The sequence below is a fragment of the Cajanus cajan genome, chromosome 8 (genome assembly GCF_000230855.2).
Source record: "Cajanus cajan strain Asha chromosome 8, NIPB_CcT2T_4, whole genome shotgun sequence".
NCBI classification, from domain to species: Eukaryota; Viridiplantae; Streptophyta; class Magnoliopsida; order Fabales; family Fabaceae; genus Cajanus; species Cajanus cajan.
The window spans coordinates 21,947,774-21,970,754 of record NC_138524.1 but is presented as its reverse complement, the minus strand read 5'-3'; positions in this window follow the sequence as shown (position 1 = coordinate 21,970,754).

The following is a 22,981-nucleotide window of genomic DNA, read 5'->3' as shown; positions in this document are numbered from 1 at the left end:
GCCCCATCCTCCAATGGGTCGACACCCACAAGAGCAAGCCGGAAAAACTCTTGCTTGAAATTCTTGTATGAGTGGGCTTAGAGGGTAAACAAACCCCCATCCCTACTCCCACTCAGGGATAGTATACCGTAGGGCGGAACGCCTATCTTCAACTGATAAAAATGAAGAAAGACGGGAAGGGACATCTCTACCCCTAGCACTGAACAGAGGACTTGAAAAGCCCTAAAAAAACTCCAACTATTGGGGTGCAACTGGCAAGGAGCCGAGTTGACAAAGTTCAAAAAATCACACTCAAATTGGGTGAAGGGAAGGCAGACACCTAAATCCCTAAAAAAACAATGGTACATATAGAAATGGGAGAGTTAGTAGACTTCCCCATATACACGCCCTCTCCGGCCTGACACGGTTCAAGACGGATCATTCGGGACATAGAAGGGTCACAGATTCTGAGCGATCTCAAAACCGCATTGACTTTAAGAAAGGATCAGAAAATGCTTTGGGCCTCCGCCATCTCGCGCGGAACCTAGTTGTACCCAGGAATGCCTGGAACGAGGTCCGCTGGCGGAACCACCTCCTTCTTTTTCGTAGTGGCGGCCGTTCCGGCAGCCGCCACCTTACCTCGTGCCTTGCCCTTGGCAGGCGTGGAGGAACCAACACCACTCCCTCCAGCCATAAAGACGACAAAAAAGACCCGAAGAAGAGTGGGGAAGAAAGAAAAAGAAAACCGTAGAAAGAAAGTACCTGGTACTCTTCCTCAGAAAATAACCCTAACAATGATTGGGTTACCGAAAACAACGACGGAGACTGTGAAAATGGAGGTGGAGAACGAACGGAAGCAAGAAAGCAAAGAGAACTATCGTACTCGAGAAGCCAAAGAGTGAAAGAAAGTAAAGTGAATGAGAAGAGACGCAGGAGAGAGAAAGAAAAGGGTTTTTCCCCAAATTCAAAACGGTCACGGCACGTGTCAGCCAAAAGGCACATCTAACGACACATTAATTGGAAACCATCATTGTATAACCGTCATTCTCATAAACGCGCCACCTGCACGTTTTTGGGAAATGACTAGCTATGACACATGGCTCCTCAACAAGCAAGCTTACACGAGGGGTCACAGCCACTTGACGAGCTCGATCTTAACTCCTCACCCACGGTCTTCGGAGCTCGGGGGGCTAGTGGACTATACACACTCCAGAGTCGAGCTCCCAACTCGGCATCACAACATAAGACGATCTCGGGCACGCGTCGCGTGACGTCAGATCGGCACTTAAGTAGATCATAACCGATCTCAGGGGATCTCTCTCCAGATGAGATCCGTTATCTAATCATATCATATCTCATCTTAGGCCCAAGGCCCAACGCAACCCTAACTCACACTAAGGTACGTGCATTATTTATACGAGACTCATATTCACACAAATCCTAACTTTAGCATCGGAGTCTCTTTTGCAGGTACCACCCCCATCTTGGAACACCAACGTACCAGCGAAGGAGGCTCACCAATCTTACTCGGCAGATCATCCCTACAGCAGATTTCCGGTAAGAACAGATGTAGAACATGAGTTATTGAACGGAGTAATAAATTTAATAGACTTACTTCTAAAGTAAATGGATCCCTTCTTTTATATATATATATATATATTGACTTAATCATAGAAATTATAATATATTATATATGAACTTTTGTGATGCGCGGATTAAAAAGTAAAATATTTAAATTAAAAATATATTAATATATTAGTTTTAAATATAATACCACTTAACTATGTTAGTCTTAATAAAATAAAGTAATACATATAAAATTCTAAATTAAAAACTTATAATGTATGTGTAAATTATAAATTCTCAAGTATTCTAAACTAACATTATTTGATTTAGTAATAATATTTATAAAAAAAAAAAAACTTACCTAGCATCTTATATTCTTTATTAATGTGTGAATAAATAAATTAAAATATAAACAAAGATATTTAATACTTGTATGATTTGTAATGTCTTTTGTAGTTGTTAATATTGAGTTTTATATAAATAAAATCACAAGTTAATAAAATTAACGTATTTCTTTGCATTGTAAATTTCTTTTGAAAAAAAAATACAATTTAACATAACTAAAAGAAATCTGATTCAAGAAAGAAGATAAAAGGATCATAAAATATATTTTTTTATATACATATCAATAACTCTTTTTAAGATTGATGTAAATTTTTTAAGAAAAATAAGAATCTGCATATATATGATTAAATAAAAAAAAATTATATAACCTAATATGTATTAAAATAATAATTATGATTGTGTTGGACAGATAATAATTTTTTTTTGTTGTTCATAATTAATAATAATTAATTATTTGGTTTTAGAAAAAATTACTTAATGATTATTTTTTATTAACATTAATATTAATTACTTTAATATTTATTACTTTTTTGCAATTGAAAATTTCTTCAAATTCAATTTCTTAATTAATAAAATCATTAATATAAATATATACATACATACATACATACATACATACATACATACATACATACATACATATATATATATATATATATATATATATATGAAGAAGGTTATAATAATATCGGTATAACTTTTACTGAATATTATACCATTTAATAACTTTATATTAAATGTGAATTTTGTAAATCTAACCGCTAGATTGAAAATTCTTATCACTTTATATGTTTATATCAAATTTTGTTAAAATTGAACAACAAATTGAAGGTAATCAAAGTGTTCATATTTTATTATATTTTGAAATGTATATATTACATCAATTTTGTTTTATAAGAATGAAGTATCAAATTATCTTAGATTAATATGAAATTTTGTACATACGATCTAAGAGTTAAGAACTTTCAATCTAATGGTTAGATTTACAAAATTCACATCTAATATAAAGTTATTGAACGGTGTGATATTTAGTAAAAGTTATGTCGGTGTTATTGAGCGGTGTGATATTTAGTAAAAGTTACATCGGTGTCGTTTGAACCTTCCTCATATATATATAAGATTATAATAATACCGGTATAACTTTTACCAAGTATTACACCACTCAATAACTTTATATTAAATGTAAATTTTGTAAATTCAACCGTTAAATTAAAAGTTTTTTACTCTTAGATCATATATACACAATTTTATATTAATCAAAGATGATTCGATACTTCATTCTAATAAAACAAAATTGATGTAATATATACATTTCAAAATATACTAAAATATGAACACTTTGATTACCTTTAAGTTATTGTTCAATTTTAACAAAATTTGATATAAATATATAAAATGATATGAAGTTTATAATTCAACAGTTGGATTTACAAAATTCACATTTAATATAAAGTTATTGAGTGGTGTAATACTTAGTAAAAATCAAACCGGTGTCGTTTGAACCCTCCTCAAACTAATTTAATGTAATCTTAAACTATTAGATACTTTATAAAAATATAAAGAAATAATTCTCCAACTTGGTTAAAATGGTCCATAATTAAAATACTCTCAATATCCAAAGGATTTAAAACAAATATTTATAAAATATAAGTTCACAAATTTAACTAACAAAGGAGTATAAACTCCAATAACAATGAAATTAACGTTCTAAAACCCTTGTCTCGATGTCACATTATCAAAGCAATCCCATGACTCGACTATTGTCACCTTGAATGTCACTCATGTTCGTAACTTTCTCACCTAAAAACAACTACAAAATATACGGTGAGAAAAGAAGACATTTATATGTAAAGCATACAAAGAAACGCCACAACATAATTTCCATTACAACTCATTATACAACTACAAATTCTATCAGGTTCATACATGTCAAGTTCTATTGATAATAAGTCAACATTCCATCATCAAATCTCAATCATACATATACACTATCATCACACAATCACCACTATGTCATGCTCACGCCACCCCTGCAATGTCTTAATTTTTAGATAACAATATTCTCAATAATATTAGTATACTCTTCTTAAAATAGTAATTGAAATTTAGTTATTATAATATATATATATATATATATATATATATATATATAATAGAGAATAAGTACAATATTTTCACAATATATATATATATATATGTATATATCAAATTTTTATTATAACATTTTTAGTGAAATAAAAAAAATTATTTATTCCTAATTATATAATTATTATGATCTAATTAATAAAATAGAATCATCTAATATTTATAATTTTATTATTATTATTATTTTAAATCAAACTCTTAAATTTTAGTTAGTATATTTAAAATAAATAGATAAAAAACTAGTGTTTTATTTCTAAACTATATATATATATATATATGTGTGTGTGTGTGCGCGCGCGCGTGTGTGTGTGATATTCAATTATATTATAAATATTATTACATACGAAAAACAACATATTATAAATTTGTATGAGGCTATAGATATATAAAATAAAATGGTTCAGTGGTTTGAGTGATTGTGTATAAGAACTACAAGTTCCAGGTTAGAGGTTCAAGGCCTACCATGACCTTATATATATTTTTATATATTAGAATAATTTAAATAAATTTGTATAATTAAATGTAATTAAATTAAACAACAAAAGATAATGTGTGCAATTAATGTGGTGTGTATGTAGTGACATATGTGTAGAGGTGCAGTAAACGGATAATTTAAGTTATCTCTAACCTCATTTATTTGCTTAACCTATGATTATTTTATCCATAATAATTATTAAGATGTTCATATTTTATATTGTTTAATTATTTTATAATGATTATCATTGTCATTTACTTGATTAGTGCTCTTAATATATTTCATTTACGTAAATGTTATTTATTTAAAGCTTAAATAATGATAAATACTCAAATTTATTTAGCGTGATTGTTTTTATGATTGACTATAATATAATTTTGTTAAAATATCTTTGACTCGTTTTAAAGATAAATATTATTCTATGGTCATAGAATATAAAAATTTAAATTATTTGTAGCTGGAGGTTTGACCTTGGGGATTTAAATGAGTAAGGAATTAAGATTAAAAATCCTTTTGTTGGTTGATATTATAATGTTCATTTATCCTAGCTAGTCACTGCAAGTGTAATTCAAATTTTTATATATATTTTCTAATATTAACTATTGCTACGCATGTTATATTTCTTTGAAAATTGTTCTCACTTCTCATTTTTCTTGTTTAAAATATTTAATTAAATATGAAAAATAGATGGATCTACCGATCGTACTAGGCCCTTTCACTTCCGTTATTACTGCAATTTTTCTGGGTACCAGTTGGGCCATGGACGCATCTACAAATGCCATTACATTTCAGGGGATAGGATTATCAACTTTTGTATTTTCACCAACCCAGTAAAATTATGTTATCATAGATGGCCAAATAGTAGTCACTTTTTATCTACCTCCAACCAATCATGTTAACCCAATAGTGAACTTATATCAACCCGATATGAAAATATCATATAATTAGTGTAGGAAATAAGTAGATTATAAGTATGTACATTATTGTAAATATTTTTTTTGTTTAATATATGATGCAAATATAAAGTGTTATATGTAAGTGAGGGTATGAAAAATAAAATTTTGTTTTATGTATAATAATATTAATTATATAAAGTATATTATTATTACATACGTATAATATTGAAATTAATATTCACACGACTAGGCGGTTACAATTTAGTGGTATCAAAGCAACGTTCCGTGTGTAACTTGGGGAAATGTGCTAACCATGTTTCTAGTATGGTAAACTAATCCATAAAAATTTCAGATGGCAGGAAGAAGAAACACAGAACTGATAGAGGCTGTGAAAGCTATTAAAGACATGGCTGCAGCCTTGTTAAGGAATCAACAACCGGAAGGAATGGGGGAGTCACAAGGATTAGTTGAATTTATGAGAAATAAAACTTTCCAATTTGACGGAGGGTATAATCCTGAAAAGGCTGAATTATGGATTAAAGAAATAGAAAAGATATTCTGAGCCATGAACTGTCCTGATAACCAAAAAGTAAATTATGCAGTGTTTATGTTAGTAGGAGAAGCAGAATATTGGTGGGATAGTACTAGAAGACTATTAGAAGGAGGAGGAATAATTATTACATGGGAAGTATTTAGAGCTAAATTTTATGAAAAATATTTTCCTAATGATGTTAGGAGGGCTAAAGAAATAAAATTTATGCAATTAAAACAAGGGAACATGATAGTGGGAGAATATGCTTCTAAGTTTGAGGAATTAGGAAAATATTATACTTTCTTTTATCACCTTGATGAGAGGATGAAGTGTATTAAATTTGAGGATGAACTTAGACCAGAATTAAAAAAGGCAGTAGGAATATTTGAACTTTCTGATTTTCCCACATTAATACACAAGTGTCATTTTCTAGAAGGTTTTGATCACAATAAGGATAACAGACCAAAATCTTTTGGTCCTCAGTTTAACAAGAAAAGGAATAATGAAGGAAAACCTTATGATCGACCTCAAGGAAAACCCCAATCTTCTCAATTTGCAGGAAATTCCAGTAGACCCATGAATAATCAAGCTAAGTATCTTAAGTGTGGACAGGGCCATTATACTAAAGACTTTCATCTCAAAGGACCTGTTTGTTTCAAGTGTGGAAAGCCTGGTCATGTGTTTTCTGAGTGTGGACAACCAAAGGCGGACGCGAATACTTCTGGACCCAAACCAAGACCTTTGACAACTAGGAGAGTTTATACCATGACCAGAGCTGAAGCTGGTCAAAATAATGATCTAATACAAGGTAAATGTTTCATTAAAGGCAAAACTTTGAATATACTGTATGATTCAGGCGCAACTCGTTCTTTTATCTCCAATGATTGCATTCAACACCTTCAATTGTCAGTTTCTTCTTTAGAGACTAATCTAATTGTTTCGACACCTATAAATGAATCTATAATTGCCAATAAAGTTTGTTTAAATTGCCCTATTTTTATTGGTGATAGAAAATTTATTGTAAATTTGATCTGCCTACCTTTATCACAACTGGATGTGATTTTAGGTATGGACTGGTTATCTTCCAACCATGTCTTTCTCAATTGTGCCGAAAAGTCTATAAGGTTTTCTGATTCTAAGGACCTATCAATTTCATTATCCAAACCAATACCCAAGTTTTCTTGGGGTAAAGTTCAAGGATATTTAATCTTGTCCTTTATGGAAGCTAAAGAGGAAGTCGACTTGAAAAAATAGTTGTTGTTCAAAATTTTCCTGAAGTTTTCCCTAATGATATTCCTGGTTTGCCACCTAACAGAGAGATTGAATTTTTTTATTTGATTTAATGCCTGGAACTGTACCAATTTCAATGGCACCTTATAGGATGTCACCTTCTGAATTAGTTGAGTTGAAGAAACAATTAGAAGAGTTGCTTGAAAAACAATTCATACGCCCTAGTGTATCCTTGGGGGGCTCCTGTTTTGTTAGTTAAAAAGAAAGATGGAAGTTTTAGGTTGTGTGTAGACTATCGTCAATTAAATAAGTTTACCATAAAGAATAAATACCCTCTTCCTAGGATAGATGATTTGATGGATCAATTGAGAGGAGCCACTGTGTTTTCTAAGATAAATTTAAGATCAGGATACCATCAAATCAAAGTGAAAGCAGAAGACATATAGAAAACTGCATTTAGAACAAGGTATGGTCATTATGAATATCAAGTGATGCCTTTTGGAGTAACCAATGCACCTGCAGTGTTCATGGATTATATGAATAGGATTTTTCGTCCATATTCAGACCATTTTGTGGTGGTCTTTATAGATAATATCCTCATATATTCTTGAACTCATGAGCAGCATGAAGAAAACCTTCAAACTATTCTTCAAATCCTGAAAGATAAACAATTGTATGCCAAACTTTCTAAGTGTGAATTTTGGTTAGAGGAGGTTAAATTTTTAGGACGTGATTTCCAAAGACAGAGTGTTTGTGGATCCGTCTAAAGTAGAAGCAGTTCTGTTATGGGAACCTCCAAAGACAGTGACAGAAATTCGTAGTTTTTTGGGTTTAGCAGGATATTATAGGAGATTCATTGAGGGATTTTCTAAAATAGCCATGCCTTTAACTCAACTCACTAAGAAAGGGCAACTCTTTGAGTGGACAGAAAAATGTGAGAATAGTTTTCAAGAGCTTAAGAAAAGATTAATCACCACACCAGTCTTAGCCTTACCCAATCTTAATGGACAATTTGTCATATTTTGTGATGCCTCAAAAATTGGATTAGGGTGTGTTCTTATGCAAGATAGAAGGGTAGTAGCATATGCTTCTAGACAATTGAGAGCTCATGAAAAGAATTGTCCAACCCATGATCTAGAACTAGCTGCCATTGTTTTTGCACTCAAAATATGGAGACATTATGTGTATGGTGGTAAGTTTGATGTTTTTAGTGATCATAAGAGTTTAAAATATTTGTTTGATCAAAGGGAACTGAATATGAGACAAAGAAGGTGGATGGAATTTTTGAAAGATTATGATTTTGAATTACATTACCATCCAGGAAAAGCCAATGTTGTGGCTGATGCACTGAGTAGAAAATCTTTACACATCTCTTCACTAATGATTCATAAGATGAATTTGATAGAAAAATTTAGAGATATGAATTTATCAACTACAGTAAGTCAGGATAGAATACAATTGCATGCAGTTCAAATTACTAGTGACTTACATGGACAAATTGGTGAGGCTCACGTAGTTGATAAATTCATTCAAAAGAAAAAGAGATTGTTGGGACAAAAAGATGGTGAAAAGTTTAATATAGATCAAAGAGGAGTTTTGAGATTTAATGATAGGATATGTGTACCCAATGATTCAGAAATTAAGAAAATAATTCTAGGTGAGGCACATAAGAGCAAGTTGAGTATACACCCTAGGGCAACAAAAATGTATCAGGATCTCAAGATAATGTTTTGGTGGCCTAAAATGAAAAGGGAAGTAGCACAATATGTAGCTACATGTTTGATTTGTCAGAAGACCAAGATAGAACAACAAAAACCAGCAAAAATGTTACAACCCTTAGATATACCTGAATGGAAATAGGACAGCATAGCAATGGATTTTGTAGTTGATTTACCATGAACAACACATAAGTTTGATTCCATATGAGTAATCGTCGATAGACTAACAAAATCTGCTCATTTCTTAGCCATCAACATTAGGTATTCACTAGAAAAATTGACTGAACTGTACATAAGGGAGATTGTACGGCTGCATGGTGTACCATCTAGCATAATATCTGATAGAGATCCTAGATTCACTTCTAAATTTTGGGGAAGTTTACATCAAGCATTAGGAACTAAGCTTCGCCTTAGTTATGCATATCATCCTCAAACAAACGGACAATCAGAAAGGACCATTCAATCCTTAGAAGATTTATTGAGAGCTTGTGTGCTAGAGAATTCTGGTAGTTGGGATCAATATCTACCTCTAATTGAATTCACTTATAACAACAGTTTCCATTCTAGCATAGGTATGGCACCCTATGAAGCTCTATATGGAGGAAAGTGCAGAACTCCTTTGTGTTGGTTTGAGACAGGAGAAAATATAATCTTGGGCCCTGAATTGGTGCAACAAACCACGGAGAAAATCAAAATGATTCAGGAAAAATTAATAACGACTCAAAGTAGACAGAAAAGTTATGTTGATAGGAGAAGACGACCTCTTGAATTTCAGGAAGGTGATCATGTATTTTTGAAAGTTACACCAACAACCAGAATTGGTAGGGTAATGAAATCAAAGAAACTCACACCTCGATTTATTGGTCCTTATCAAATTCTCAGAAAAATAGGTCCTGTAGCTTACCAAATTTCTTTACCTCCTTTTCTTTCTAATCTTCACAATGTCTTTCATGTGTCTTAATTAAGAAAATATATTTCTGATCCTTCTCATGTAATAATACCTGATACGGTACAATTAAAGGATAACCTTATATATGAAACAATGCCTGTACAGATCACAGACAAGAGAATCAAGCAGTAGAGAGGCAAACAGATTTTATTGGTAAAGGTCATTTGGAATAAAGACACAAGAGACGCTATGTGGGAACTGGAAGAGAAAATTAGGAAAAATTATCCTTATTTATTTTAAACAATAAAAAAATTTTGAGGACAAAATTTCTATAAGTAGGGGAGAATTGTAATGTCTTAACTTTTAAATAACAATATTCTCAATATTATTAATATACTTAAAATAGTAATTGAAATTTTTAGTTATTATAATATATATATATATATATATATAATAGAGAATAAGTACAATATTTTCACAATATATATATATATATATATATATATATGTATATATCAAATTTTTATTACAACATTTTTAGTGAAACAAAAAAAATATTTATTCCTAATTATATAATTATTACGATCTAATTAATAAAATAGAATCATCTAATATTTATAATTTTATTATTATTATTATTTTAAATCAAACTCTTAAATTTTAGTTAGTATATTTAAAATAAATAGATAAAAAAACTAGTGTTTTATTTCTAAACTATATATATATATATATATATATATGTGTGTGTGTGTGTGTGTGTGTGTGTATGTGTGTGTGTGTCTGTGATATCCAATTATATTATAAATATTATTACATACGAAAAACAAGATATTATAAATTTGTATGAGGCTATAGACATATAAAATAAAATGGTTTAGTGGTTTGAGTGATTGTGTATAAGAATTATAAGTTCCAGGTCATAAGTTCAAGTTCTGCCATGGCCTTGTATATATTTTTATACATTAGAATAATTTAAATAAATTTATATAATTAAATGTAATTAAATTAAACAACAAAAGATAATGTGTGGTGTGTATGTAGTGACGTGTGTGTAGAATATGTGTAGAGGTGCAGTAGATAATATGACATTATGAATATGTGTATAATAGGTGCAGTAGATAATGTAGATTAAATCAATGAGTAAGTAAACGGATAATAGATTTCACAATGCATGATCTCACGTAAGCAAGAGGCTATTTTAGGTTATCTCTAGAACAATTTTATATCTCTACTAAGGTAAGGGGGAGGAGAATTTTATCTCTTTAAAATTTTATATACTACTATGTTTATTTATTTATGTTACTTTGTATATATATTTGTTTAGTGAGGTGTCCCTAACCTCATTTATTTGCTTAACTTATGATTATTTTATCCATAATAATTATTAAGATGTTCATATTTTATATTGTTTAATTATTTTATAATGATTATAATTGTCATTTACTTGATTAGTGCTCTTAATATATTTCATTTACGTAAATGTTATTTATTTAAAGCTTAAATAATGATAAATACTCAAATTTATTTAGCGTGATTGTTTTTATGATTGACTATAATATAATTTTGTTAAAATGTCTTTGACTCGTTTTAAAGATAAATATTATTCTATGGCCATAGAAGATAAAAATTTGAGTTATTTGTAACTGGAAGTTTGACCTTGGGGATTTAAATAAGTAAGAAATTAAGATTAAAAATTCTTTAGTTGGTTGATATTATAATGCTCATTTATCCTGACTAGTCACTGCAAGTGTAATTCAAATTTTTGTATATATTTTCTAATATTAACTATTGCTATGCATGTTATATTTCTTTGAAAATTGTTCTCACTTCTTATTTTTCTTGTTTAAAATATTTAATTAAATATGAAAAATAGATGGATCTACCAATCGTACCAGGCCCTTTCACTTCCGTTATTACTGCAATTTTTTCGGGTACCAGTTGGGCCATGGACGCATTTGCAAATGCCGTTACATTTCAGGGGATAGGATTATCGACTTTTGTATTTTCACCAACCCAGCAAAATCTTGTTATCATAGATAGCCAAATAGTAGTCACTTTTTATCTACCTCCAACCAATCATGTTAACCCAATAGTGAACTTATATCAACCCGATATGTAAATATCATATAATTAGTGTATGAAATAAGTAGATTATAAGTATGTACATTATTGTAAATATTTTTTTTTTGTTTAATATATGATGCAAATATAAAGTGCTATATGTAAGTGAGGGTATGAAAAATAAAATTTTGTTTTATGTATAATAATATTAATTATATAAAGTATATTATTATTACATACGTATAATATTGAAATTAATATTCACACGACTAGGCGGTTACAACCCCTGTAGCAACTCATGCTCAGGTTTGTGTCACGCTGACATACGTACTCATTGCCACAAGCATCATATAACAACACTATGTCATGCTCATGCTACCCTTGTAGCAGCCCATGCTCAAGGTCATGTCACGCCGACATAAGTGTTCATTTACACACGCATTATACAACCAGCACTATGTCATACTCATGCCACCCCTGTAGCAACTCATGCTCAGGGTCATGCCACGCTGACATACGTATAATTGTCACACACGTCCCACACTATGCCATGCTCACGCCACCCCTGTAGCACCCCATGCTCAGGGTCGTGTCACGCATGCATTTGTGCCAAGACATCACACCTTAGTCCACAACTCAATTTCCACATCACACACACAATCAACATTTCCACTCAAAATAATACATTATACACAGAACTTGCACTACATCCTCATACACACCAATATCATTACCAAGCATGCATATGAATCAAGCACCAATTTACATCATATATCATCCATATATGAACCAACTCTAGAACCTAGTGTCATACTACTTTAAACAACTTTTCAATCCACATGATAACACCTTAAAACATCAAAATAGCATACGTCTCCCTTTGACAATTGTCAAAGAAAACAACACACAGGGGGTTATACTCATAAAAATAAGCTCAAATTTATCTCAAAAGAAACATAAGAGGATAATCTCCAACTCTTATGAAGACATGAAATTCTAAAAATAAACATCTACTTAGCTAAAAATTTCAAAATTCGAAATAGATATAATCCATGCTAACAGCTTGACCCCTGTTCACTAAAACAACCATAACTAGAGTTCTAGACATTAGAAATATAACACCCAAAGATACAACTTTTGTGAATAACACAAAGCCTAAAAATGTTGTTAAGGTCACCTCGCATGGCTGACAATACAAAACTTAATCTTCGTGCAGTGGAATGGAGGCTGGATTTATAACTCACATAACTCAATCAATTCTTAACATTTTTACACGATTTTAGAGTCTAAATTGTAGCCCCAAGTGTCTTCTTTCTAACCCAATAACAAAAATTGATTTGGTTAATCACACAAAAAGATATTACAAAAATACTGAGATACCTCCATAAGTAAAATCTTCCAATTACTCTTTAATTCATATAATTAAGATGCTCATCTACAAGAACTCTACCTTATGGAGCATATCCTAATAAATTCAATCCTCATCTAAATCATCAATTTTAACAATTAATATATCAACCACATTTATAAATCAATTTCACAAAACAACCTACCAATTATCAAAAATCCAATCCCTCATGAACCTTAACTCGCAGACACATTTCAAAAAACTAAATTTCTCTCTCAGAACATCAATTTTAACATCTAATACCAAAAATACACTCACAAGTCCACAAAGAAATTATCAAAATCATTAGGCATCCAAACAGAAATGAATATAAAATTACCAAAAATCCTAGGGAACTTTCCCTCTACCCATTCCCTCATGTGACTTTGCATGTAAAAATCTTCTTTTTCCCCATACCTGTTGCATTAATCATAATACTCTTGATGTAATGGAAGTCATTCCTAATTTCTTCTTGGGCACTCCTCCTCAAAGCTCTTTGTTTCTCCTCTTTTTTTTTCCCTAATCTTTCAGAACGCAAATGAGAAAGATATGGTTAACTCTACCTAACCCTTTTTTTAAAATTAATTCACTGGGCTGGGTCAACCCAACTCATTTTCCTTCTCTTCTGACATGTTTTTTTTCCAAAATAATTAAATAAAATAAATACATGTATATTATAAAATATTTTTCCCCTATAATAATAATAATAATATATTTCTGACCCAAAATATAATAATCTAATCTTAATATTAAAATATAATATAAAATCAATCTTTTAAATTTTAAAATAAAATATATAATTTATCAACTCCCAAATTATCCCTTAAAACATACAAATAATTATTTAAAATGCTAATAAAAAATACTTATATAATACATACAAAATACTTATCCAAAATAAAAATTATTTAAAACGTACAAAATAATATTCTCCTATAATTATTAAAATAATTCTAACCAAATACCATATAATAATAATAACAACATTTAAAAAAAAATGGGGTGTTACAATATCAATTCAAATTGTAACAACGAAGGACATCTTAATTAAAAATTAATTAAAAAATATATCTGCTAAATAAATGCAATTCATATACCTCAACTTTTATATTATTAATATATGTTCATACAATTTTTTTCATGAAAAGAAAAGTTATAAATGATTTAGACAATTATTAAAGGCAACCGTTCGTAAATGTGACTGATCACCTGAGTGATTGTGCACAGAAAAAACTATAGTCAGTTCTTTATCAAATTAAAATAGTATCGAGTCACAATTCAAAAATTACTAAGAAAGACATTATATCCAACTAAATTAATATTGACTATTTACTCGGGTTTTGCTAAATTGTAATGATTTTACAATTTCATTGATGATTGAGGTTTAGATATTAATTTAAAGTTTAATAATTTAATTATGGTCAAATTTATAAATTAATAAAATAATAATGATAATTAATAATATTAAATAAATATAGTATTATAATTAAATTAAAATAAAATATTATTTATATTTTTAACACTCAATATATACATAAAAAAATATTTAAGCTCAAAATTTAGTAAAATATAACAATTTTTATTATCAATAACAAGTCTACATCTAAAATAAAAAATTATTAAATTAGAATTATTTAAATTATAAAAGCTCACATAAAAAATAATATAAATTATTAAACTATATTTTATAAGAACAGTATTAAAAAATATATAATAATTTATTTTAATTTATAATCTTTATTAAAAATATTTTAAGCTAAGTTTAAAATTTTTAAAAAATATATTTTAATCAGGACTGATGTAAACCAATTTTCCATACTAATTTTTACTAGATTTGGATCAGTTTGTGCTCATTTTGAGACACTCCAATATTTATTAATTGTTACATCGATTCATAATTCGATTCGAACCGATCAGTCTGATTCAATTTTAAGATAATGTTGCATTGAGTTTTTTTTTTTTAACAAACACTTATTGCAATTAGTTCAGATTTCAGAATCTAATTTGATGAAAATAAAAATTTTAAGCTGCACCTTGCACCGACACATATGAATGAGACATCATACCAAAACTTTTACACTAACAATATAACACTATTAGAGCCTTAATTTAATAACGAGAAGAGGTTATTGGAAGTTGATTTTAACCAACATAATTAATATCTTTACTCAGTTTGGAGTTAATTTTATTTATGTTCGCGATGATATGTTGACTTGAGTCACAAAATTATTTTAAAATTTTATTTTATTTTAAATGTATTTAAAAGAAAAAAATTAAAAGTTATTACATATTAAACTTATAATATGAGAAAATAATGTACTCCTAATAAGTGATATATATCTTCCGTAACAAAATTATTGTTTTTACTTTGATAATGTGTAATAGAAGTTTGTATTAAAAAGATAATGTGAATTGTTGTGCTTTATATTCAGTCAACTTTTATATATTAAACATGAATAATTGTCTTATATGTTTTTAGAAATTTTTAAATGAGAAGATTTACAAAATAAAAATTAACTTCTTATCAAATTTGATTTTTATTTTTATAATTATTTTATAAATTAAATATTTATATTTTAAAATAAATAATTAATAAAAAAATTACTACAATATAAATTATTTATTATAAATCTAAAATATCATTTATATATTTAAAAGTATCTATTTATTCAAATTTTATATATAATTTATATATTTAAAAATAATATTTATTTATATATAATTATTATAATTTTAATTATATATAATAAATATGTTCGTATATTTCACAAGTTAAAGTAATAATTTTTTAATTAAAAATGAACACAAATAATCCTTAAAGAATTCGATCTAAATTTTCTCTTATATATCCTTATTTACTCTTAATTTTGACTCACTGTTACCCTTCTAGGGTTTGAAAAATCAAAACATCAATTCATTATTAGACTTTGTATTCTCTTGAAATTTTTGCAGATTTGCTGAAGATCTTGTGGATGGGAGTTGATATAGATGGTTTGAATCTTAATTATTTTATTTGTATGTTGACTCTTGTAGTGGACGAATTGCTTACATTTTGGGTGAAAAGTTTGTTTTCAAGATTTGTAAAAATGCTTTTCTTTTTATTTGATTTTGATCCTTTAAAAAATTATAGTAAAATTTTCAATTCTTCCAAATTGCAAATTTTTTAAAAATAATTATTGTCAGGCATTTTAATGATCATGCATCATGCATGTCTTTTAAATGTATATAAAGACACATAATTACAAGAGTTTCTCACCCTCTTTCAAAACTTTAATGATTATATATAATTTTTTCCGTAAAAATTAATCATCATATTTTTAAATTGTTAGGATTGAGAGAGTGATAAGATGTTGTCATAATATATATAAACTTCTAAATTTGAATCTTGTTATCGTTATTATAAATTTTACAAATTAAAAAAAGTTAAATTATTTTCATTTATTAGTTCTCCACTCAAATGTTATATTAACATTTTACTTAAACTAATTTTCTTAATTATTTAACTACATATAAGGATATAATCGAAAACATTATACAAATACATATTACAATTTTAAAAGAATCAAAATTTTGAAATAAAACTATAATAATAATAATAATAATAATAATCTGTATCTATTATCTATTATAAAGGGAATACGTTTCAGTAATCACCTTTTTAAGTTTCCACATTTGATTGAACAATTTTATCCTTAATTTTTAAAATTGCTCTACCTATTTTCAAATTTTAATATGTGTTTGCTACAATTATTTTAATACTCCACATTTGATTGAATAATTTTATCCTTATTTTTTAAAATTACTCTACCTATTTTTAAATTTTAATATGTTTTTGCTACAATTATTTTAATACATAAAAATAATAAATATAAAGAGGTATACAATGCTTCTTTCTTTGCTAGTAATAATAATATAAAAAAAATAAAGTTTTGAGCAAGAGAAATTACTTAGTATTTTTATTCATCAACATTATATTAATAACACCAGAGTTTGAATTTAAAATTATGTATATATTACTTCAACTCTTTACCATTAGAGTGATCTTATTGTTTGAGATTACTTTGTATATTTACTTATATATTTCTTGTCTTAGTCATATAAATTAATTACAATATATGTTGTTTCAACTTTCTTATGAAAAGAGAAAGATATAAATAATTTGGACAATTATTTAAAGCAGTTGGTAGATGTTGTGGCTGACCTAAGTGATTGTGTATAGAGAAAAAAAAAACTAATGTTATTTCTCAAATTGAAAATGTATTGAGTCACAATTCAAAAACCACTAGAGTAAAGAAATATAAATTAATGACTATACTGTTTAGGGGTTTGCTTGCACTGAGTTGAAAATCCAATTCGATTAAAGTAAAAACAAATAAATAAATTAAGCTGCAGCTTGCAGTGGGACATATGAGTGCCAAACATACAAAATAAATCGTATCCTTAGAAATTAGAATCTTCAATCTTGTGTCTTACTATAACATATGTACCTTTCAGCCAACAATAAAATAAAAAGCACGTTTAATTTAATTTCGAGAAGTGGTAGTTGGAAGTTGATTTTATAAATTCAACTTAATTAATATCTCTACTGAATTTGAAGTTTATTTTATGTGTTAGAAAAAAATTCAAGTCTCACATCGATTAAAAATTAGACGATTAAATAGTATATAATTATGTAGAAAGTAATTCTTATTTTACAAGTTAATTTTATAAGGTTAAGTTAGACTTAAATCCACTATTTTAAGAATTTGCAATTTGGCTTCACTCATTTTGAATTGAATCACAATATTTTAAATTTTAATTTAAATGTATTAAAAGTAAAAATAATTTAAAAGTTATCACATATTTAAACTTATTTCTTAATTGAGAAAATATGTGATTTAATTTACACTTTTATATGAAACAGAGTGGCATCACAATTATATATATATGATTCAAAACGATAAATAATTATAAAAATATTTTATACATTAATTAAAATTGACGAATAATTATAAAGATATTATATAATTTTAAAATTATTTAAAATTTGATATATTTATAAAGAATTTTTAATTTAATATTTAAATTTTTTTTAATTTGATATAGAACATATATATGTTATTGAGTGAAGTAAGTCTATCAAGAGTATGTGGATAAATAACACATGTTGAATTATTCTTGGCTTTATATTATACTCTTGGTATACTTACTTCACATGTTCTACATTAAATTTCAAATATTTAACTATTGAATTAAAAAAATTTAATGAATAGATTAAGTCTATGAATATTTGCAAAGTTTAAAAACTATTTAATGTTTTATTTTATTAATTCAAATTAACATATAATATATTTTTATAAATAATTATTAATTTAAATTAATAAAACGAAGTGTCAAATTATTTTTAAACTTTGTAAAAATTTGAAAACATATAATCTATTTACTTAGAATGCTTAATTTAATAGTCGAATTATTAAAATTTAATATAAATTTTATGAGTTACTAAGTATAAGTAACTTTGCTAAAAGTTATTTTAGAGTAAATGGATCTTTCTCTACCCCTCTACCTCACAGACCCACACACAAACATAATTCAACCAATATCTCAAAGTTGACAATTTAATACTATTTTACACATGTTGAGTGTGGCTTCAACTAGGCAAAAATAGATAGATTTACACATCCTTATATTCACACATTTTCCCTCTATATTTTTATTGGTATGTAATTGTAATATATTATAATTTTCTCTCATAAATATCTATTGCTAGGAATCACATCTAAGTTCCTCCTATTCCCCTTCAGGGTGTCAATAGGATGATGGGAATAGGAGGTTTGTTAGGAGTTGGAGAGAACTCGTAATTAAGGACGAGAGGGAGACACTTGAAAAATAAGTAAAATAATGGAGAAGAATAAGAGTCTATTTTAATACAAATTTAGAAATATTTTAATACAAGTTTAGAAATCTTTTTGAGAGCTTATTTAGTTATTAAATTTATTTTTTTTTATTAGAGAAACTCTTAAATATATATATATATATATATATATATATATATATATATATATATATATTTCCAAACAAATTCTAAATTTTTTTATTGATGAGGTATAATTCATTTTTATTGGATCAAAATAAACTCTAATTTTTTTCATTGGATAGAACATAAATATTAAATCACTTTAGTTAACAATTTTTGGTAGAAGAATAAGTCATATATATGCATTTTAGAGACTATAATGGAGCATATGACAACACTCTTGAGCAATAAACTATGAATGCATCTATTAATGCAAATCAAGCAACCAAATCCTCCAAATTAGATGTGGTCACCATCCTTAATTAAATGAAATATCATATAATTTTATAAAAAATTTAAAATTTGTATATTTGATTTATATGTTAAGATAATTTAATTAAATAGTTAGATATTTGAAATTTAATGTAGAACATGAGTTATTGAATAAAGTAAATCTATCAAGAACTACTGTTGGAGTAAGAGAGAGAAGATATGTACTTACCCTACTTAATAATAATTCATGTTATACAATGAATTTTAACAATACAACCGTTAAATAATAAATTTTTAATGTGTAGACCAAGTCTACAAGTTTTTGTAAAGTTTGAAAATCATACTATACTTCTTTATATAAATTCAAATTAACATGAAAAATATTTTATAAACATCTATTAGTTTGAATTAATAAAATGAAATTAATATTAATTAGTTTTTATTCTTTTGAAGATTTGTAGACTTGATTTTATGCATTCAAAACTTTTAAATTAACGGTTAAATTGTTGAAATTTAATATAAAATATAAGTTATTAAGTGAAATAAGTCTACTGAAATTTATTCTTGAAATAAGTAAATCACTTTTTTTTTATATAGTTGATTTGAATTAATGAAACAAAGTATCAAATGATTTTCAAATTTTTTTAGAAATTTACAGATCTAATCTATGTATTAAGAACTTTAAAGTCAGCAATTGAATTGTCAAAATTTGATGTAGAACATGAGTTATTGAACAGAATAAATTTAAATAGATTTACTCTTAAAATAAACGGATATATCTTTATATATATATATATATATATATATATATATATATATAAGTTTAGTTTTTATTTGAACATTAATTAATTGAGCCTATCGTTGTTCTGTCCCTACCGATAGTTTACAATTCGCAAGTTATGGTTGTCACTAACTCTGTACAACAAACTGATCATATTATTGGGTTTTGGAAAACCTATATTAAATACTCACGCCACCAAACACGTGTTTTTATAAAAGTAGAAGTAATAGGCATGCGAGATAAAATTATTCTAATAATATTCTTATGTAGGACTTACTTTTAACATTAACGAAGATCTAATGCTACTCTATAAATATAAAAACTCGAATTTTACTCGCTAATTTTGCCATATATAGTTTAATTATCAATACAGTAAACTAGTTTATCCTAATTTTCCCTTACTTTCAAGCAGTAAGTATTCAAATTAAATGCTCTAAAGGGCTTAATTAGTTCATAGTTATTCTCATTTCTCTGTTGTTTCGCTTCTCAAATTAACCATAAACTCATAATTGAAATTACAAAATTACAAATAGTACAATGACGATTCAAAATCTAAAAGGAAAAGTAAATATTAATTAGTAGATATGCCGGTACTTACCTTTGCTCCGGAGATTACTTCCAAATCCAAACAATGTTGACATTTGAGATAGCTTTTGTATTAGAAAGGATTAGATGGATACCTGTCATTTCACGTATCAATCTGACAAGTATACCCATTCAATTATTTTCACTAGTATAAAATAGACATTTTACATATGTTATTTTAAGGATTTTACATCGTAAAATAGTCCGATATCAATGCAAGAGACGTAAATTTACGTCAGTTAAGTTAATCGATCAGTTAAGTTAATCGATGTAAATTTACGAATTTGGATGCAACGACGTCGTTTTTGGTGGCAGATCTTAACGACGACGTTGCATTGAAGTGGCACGTACTGACGTGTGGGGATTGTGTGGATGTTCTTACCGGAGATCGATTGTGAGGGATGATCTACTGGGCAAGATTGGCGAACCTCCTTTGCTAGGTACGTCGACTGTTCCGAAATGGGAGTGGTACCTGCAAAAGAGACTCTGATGCTAAAGTTAGCCTTTGTGAGTGTATGAGTCTCGTATATGTAGTGCACGTACTTTAGTGTAAATTAGGGTTTATTTGGGCCTGAGGTCGGTTATGCCCCGTTCAGATAGTGAGCCTTTATTTTGGCCGATGTCTTGTAGTGCTCATCTGATGTTGTGCGGGGCTTAGCACCGAGTTCAAGGTCGGTGCTTGCGTGCAGATAGTACACTAGCTAGCCCCTCGAACTCTGAAGACCTCGGGTCGAAGAGTTAATTGTTGAGTATGTAGGGGGTCGCGACTCTTCGCTTATGCCTCTTAGGCAGAGTGCCACGTGTCATAAAGTGTCATCTCATTTTCCGAAACGCATGAGCAGCGCGTAATGGGGGGTGATAGTTTATAATGATGGGGTGCACCTGTCATTATGACCCCCATTTAATGCCTACCCATTTTTTCTTTTATGCTTTTGTTTTTGAAACACTTGGTCTCTCTCCTTCGCACATTCGCGCTCTTACACATTCAAGCTTCTCCTCTACGCCTTGCGCATTTGCCCTTTCAACCCTTTAGCTTCCTCTCTATGTTTAGTCCCTTCTTTGCAAACTCTTCATCTCCGTTCTCTTTTACCGTTTTTATCCTTTCGCCTTCTCCATCGTCTTCCTTGATAGTTGTCGTTGCCGTAGTACTAGGTACTTCTCCTTCACCGTTTCTCTATTCTCTTTCTGTTAGTGTTGTCGTCGTTTCTTTCTTCTTCTTCGGCTAGTGTCGCAAAGAGTAATAATGGCTGGTGATGGTGGTCAAGATTCGATTCCCCCTAAGGTCGCTGCTAGGCAAGCTAAAGGGAAGGGAATGGCGAAAGCGACCGTCGCTAGTGGTGAGCCTAAGGGTAAGAGGGGATGTAACAACCCCATGGACTCGCACCCCGTCATCTCTGTCCCTGGGTATGAGTGGGTTTGGGGGGATGTTGGGGAGTTTGAGAGCATGTTCAGGTCGTTTCTTGATGTAAAAGCGATGTGGAAATCGCATAGGATCTGTAAGTCATCCATCTCCAAGCTCATCCGGGTTGAGCCCTGCCAACCCGGTGAGCGTGTGTATATGGCGGGTACTCTGAATACCCCCTTCTTCTATATGTACCAATGTTTTTTTAGAGATCTGGGTGTGTGTTTACCCTTTACGCAGTTTGAGTGTAATTTTCTGAACTTTGTCAATGTGGCCCCCTGCCAATTGTACCCCAATAGTTGGGATTTGTTTTAGGGCTTTTCAAGTTTTGTGCTCGGCCTTGGGGGTAGGGGTGTCGTTGCCCGTTTTTCTTCATTTTTACCAACTCAAATTGGGCGAACCTCCCCTGGGTTGGGTATCTCTAAGTGGGAGTAAGGCTGGGGGTTGTTCCAGCTTTATTCCCAGTCATATAAAAGCTTCAAGAAGGAGTTCTTCAGAGTTTGGCCTGCTGAGGTCGACCCGCTGGTCAACAAAGTTTTCCACTTCGGAGGGGTACCGAGGTTTCCCCTCTTCTGGCAGCAGAATCCGATCAAATTTAATGGGTCGAGCAGCCTTCAAATGTCAGATTTCGATAATACTGCCATCACCAACTTGGCTGCGCTTCCTCACCCATGGACTGCAAGCTCGTCCTCTCGCTTGCTAACTTTGGAAAATAAGGAGAG